At 30.2% G+C, this 4,391-nt stretch overlaps 1 pseudogene; it reads right to left on the reverse strand.

Moving 5' to 3' along the window:
• Positions 1–2,592: 2,592 nt before the first annotated feature.
• Positions 2,593–3,876, reverse strand: LOC117239248 (annotated as a pseudogene).
• Positions 3,877–4,391: the final 515 nt, after the last annotated feature.

The raw sequence follows: 4,391 nt of genomic DNA on the forward strand, positions 1-4,391 counted from the left end.
AGGAACGTCATAAATGCTAGTATAGGTAATCTTGCAGAAGTTGTTAAGAATCTTTATCGTAGTTTGGTATGAAAAATATCGAATAATTTGGATTTCGAATCACATACAAATTAAGATGCAGGGGAGAGTCGCACAGTACCTTGTGCTAGAGTTGATAAAAATGAAAATTTACAAAGTGACTTTATAGCACAAATGGAACTTGATAAAAGTAGGAAAATTAATTTTATGAAATTCAATAATACGAATTGACGAATTGACAATGTGCAAGAATAGTAATGTCGGAATTTGTAGGAAACGAAAAATTGTCGTCCAGTACCAATCAATTATTTAATTATTTGATCTTTTGCTCTAAATGGTTAATAATGTTTTAAAAAGTCCTCTAGATGTCAGTATACATATTCTTATTCAAATTTGATTTTTATGTATATCGTATGGAGAATACTTAATATTTTCTTGATCTGCGCATTCGACGTGTACCCAGACTTCACATTCGTCGTTTTTGAAACATTGAAAGCTTCAGTGATCTGTCTTTGGACCATTTTATTTTTGAAGAGTAGCTTCGAAGCCCCATTCATGTTCTCTTCTGACCATTTCTCTCTTTTCTGTTTTGGACTTTCAGACATTTTTCTATGGGAAAAGGTAGAAGAAAAATTAAACGGACACCTTCTAATTTAGTCTCAGTTGCCAAAATATTGAACTTACAGGTAAAAGAAATTCGGTCTATGACTAAATCATCGGTATTGGACGACAAATACGTTGAACAAATACGTTTTAGATTATAATGTATATAATATACAAAGGAAATTATAAAAGTGGGGCAAATAACTGGTAATTACACTTAATAAATTAGATATAGTATACATTAAAAAACATTTTACTTACCTGAAAAACAACATGTCAACTCTAGAAAATAATTTTTAATTTTCGAAATATCAATGTATATGTTTGACATATCAGATCAATATGGCTACGAAATATGTTACACGGAATTGTTCATTTTCATTTGTTTGTTCCCATGAAAGCGCTAATATCTGGTGAAAAATCCTACGTATTTAGATATTAACAGAAATGTTAAGTGAGCTGTTATTTTGCCCGCATTGTATTTCTTACATGTAATGCCTGTTACACGTTTTATCTTTAAAATAGCAAACTCATTATTTACTCGAGATTTATTCCTAGCGCACAAATATTTTTCAATAGAGCGATGCAAAGTTTTACTGTATCTCGGACCATCACAAGTTAATCAAAATCTTGAGGATTCGATTTCACCTGCTCAAAGTGACTTTTGCAGGCAAAAGAAATTGTTCCTCGGATACTTTAATATTTTTTACTAAATTTCATCAAAAATAGAATTTTATTTGCTAATAGAAGATAACTATGTTTTGGTACCGCCGCTTCGAGCTTTTTACAATCCACTAGCGATAAAAAGTTCGCGTACAAGGTAACTAGCGGGCAAAAGAACGGTATAAAGCATAGAGTATAGAGTATATTAGCGTATCTCGCTTAGCGTAGCTAAGCATAGAGTGTCTCGCGAATTATTACTGTTATCAACAGTGATAATAAGGCAAATCTAATAAAATTTACTTCTCATTAAAAAGTCGTACCAAAACAATTATTTATTAGTTGGTTTATTTATTAATTCTTAAGAAGATACATATAAATAAGAAAAAATGGTAAAATTTGATTAGTATAATATAAATAATATATGCCTATGATCATTCTAAAATATAAAAAGTGAAATAGTCTTACGTTCATTGGTATATTTTAAGAACACATACATCTTTTAACGATAGTTGTAATGTAACATCATTTTTATATTACACGCAAGGTATGGCAAGTATTCCTGCTCTAAGGCACAATTTGAAATCAACAACATTCTGTTTAACAAATTATAACTTCTATTCGTTTTCCATCATGGAATAACGCGGTGGTGTCTTCCATATTGCACTGGACGTGCGTTGTAATCTACTCCTATCTATATTTTCAAACATTTCAGTTAAATCTGGTGTGCACATTCTTCTATCAAAGAATTTATAGACTGCTTTCTTCGGAATTTATCGTTGCATTGCAAGTTCATTTTGGCATATGTACGCTAAGATTGATAAAAATTCGAGTACTCCATGCATTATAATGTTTATTAACTCATTAAGTAAAACAACACTTACATTGCGCCTAATGTGGAATTGTACGCCTTGGTCTGGCTTCATCGTCCGATGTGTCGTCGTCAGGTTTACTGTGCAAAACAGAAGTGGACCTTACTGTTTGGAGCTATATTTTGGATAAAATATCGAATGAATAATAGCTTGTGTTTTTATAACAGAAGAATACTTTGATACTGTTTGTAATGTTACCTGCGATGTCATCATCTGAGTCTCCTTCTTTTGATTCGCTAATAAGACTTTCTTTTGCTTTTTTGACAGATCTTCGTACCAGTTTTTGAACAACGGCATGTTCTGAAATTTTTTCTTTTTCCAATGATCCTGTTTTAGCAAATAGCAAATTCGATGCATACGCATTTTTCTTCATTTCATTTTGAATGTCGTATTTCGTCATGTTTCTATTAGATATTTCCCTTTCACGGGATGGCTCGTCTTATGCGAATAATTCTTCGAACTCCGTCAGTATCATCGCTTGATTCAGCTGCTGAACCTCCTCCTGCAGAGTTATTGGCGACCGTGATGTAAATTTAGGTTCATTATTTTTTCCTATACTACTAGCCAAGTTTTTATTAATTACTACCGTTTCGTTTGATTTTATTGGTGATAAAGGTTCTACAATTGCGGTAGCGTCCATCATCTTCTGCGTATAAGTAGAATTGATGTCCATCGTGGAATTCATAAGAGGAGTAAATTTCTCAAGTGCATCCTCGCACATTGAAGGATCTTCAATATCATTTCTTGCTGATGGAATTACTGTATCATCAATAATATTAGAATATTTACCCTTGGTGTTTCCACTCCATGAAAAAGTTCTCTTTATATTACTATCTCTTGTTGTTATTGAAGACTTTAATGGTTCAATCCTTTCTGGTTGTATTGCATCTTCTTTTGAAATTGTTTCGCTTAAAACATTCTTTTTTGTTTTACTATGTTTTGTAGGACCTTTTGTGTTTTTTTCATCTGAACTACTTCTAGCACTTTCCTTTTTTTCAGGTCGGCCTCCACGTTTCCTCTAAAAATGTAGAATATATTTAACAACGTTATAGTAGTATTTATATACACAATGTACATACAATTGTATAAGCAATTAGATTTTGACGTATTAATTAACCGATATCAAACATTATTGGGTACTACATATAAGGGTTAGTATTGATTAGTAACATAAGATAAGATAATATTAGTAACATAAGATTAAAAGTATTAAATTTCATCATAACATGACACAAACATTTACATTACTGTCATCATCAAGAGATAGCCTTCGTAATTATGTAACAAGTGACATTGACTGCTGCTTTTTAATATTAATTGCAGCTTTTATTGCAGCCTTTCTTTTTGTTCGGTCAATTGTTGTTTCCAGCACATCCCCAGTTTTTACATCTTTATTTTCTGTTTTATCATGTACTGCTGAATCTGTTACTGTATTATCAGTATTGATAATATCATTTTCTGGGATAGTCTCTTTACGGCGATAACCTTTTTTCTTCAAAACTTTCGGCCTCTTTGTAGTTGAAGGGCCAGGGACTGATTGTGGTATTTCAGGAATTAAACCATGTAAATAATCCAGAGTGTCTTCAAGCTGGCTGTTAACATATTTTTTAACATCCAAGGAATAATTATGTATATTCGATATATCTTTGGTAATCATTTCTTTAATCTCCTTCTTTGATCCAGTATCCATATTTAAAATCTACGAATAAATGATATGTATTTAATATATACATTAAACTATACTTTTTAATAATACATACCATAATTTAATATTATGGTTGAAATTATGACGTATATAGCAATTAATACATACACATGTGTTTAGTTCTATTAACTTAGAAGCACATGTAAATTAAAAAAAAATATATATATATGAAACAATAATAAAATAATGAAGTAACATTGAGAATAGAATCTAGTTTAATTACACATATATACCCTTTTAACAATTCCGTTCTTATAAATTTTATTAAATTTACAGTGAAGCTTACAATTACTCTAATGCCAATGAATATTAACGTATGCGTTTATTATTACACTAAATAAAAATGAAAGTAATGCAATGAAAAATACAATATACCTTAATGAAAATAAAATAAGTAAATAGCGAAGTATTTATTAATATTATTGTATAGCATTATATTATATTATTATAATATTTATTAATATTTACTTACCTTTTACGTTTGCACAAAAGCTATCAAATTTTAAATATAAAGAGAGATTTATAACAGAGAT

The sequence above is a fragment of the Bombus vosnesenskii genome, unplaced genomic scaffold (assembly GCF_011952255.1).
Source record: "Bombus vosnesenskii isolate JDL3184/JDL3185 unplaced genomic scaffold, Bvos_JDL3184-5_v1.1 scf7180000013903, whole genome shotgun sequence".
Classification (NCBI taxonomy): Eukaryota; Metazoa; Arthropoda; class Insecta; order Hymenoptera; family Apidae; genus Bombus; species Bombus vosnesenskii.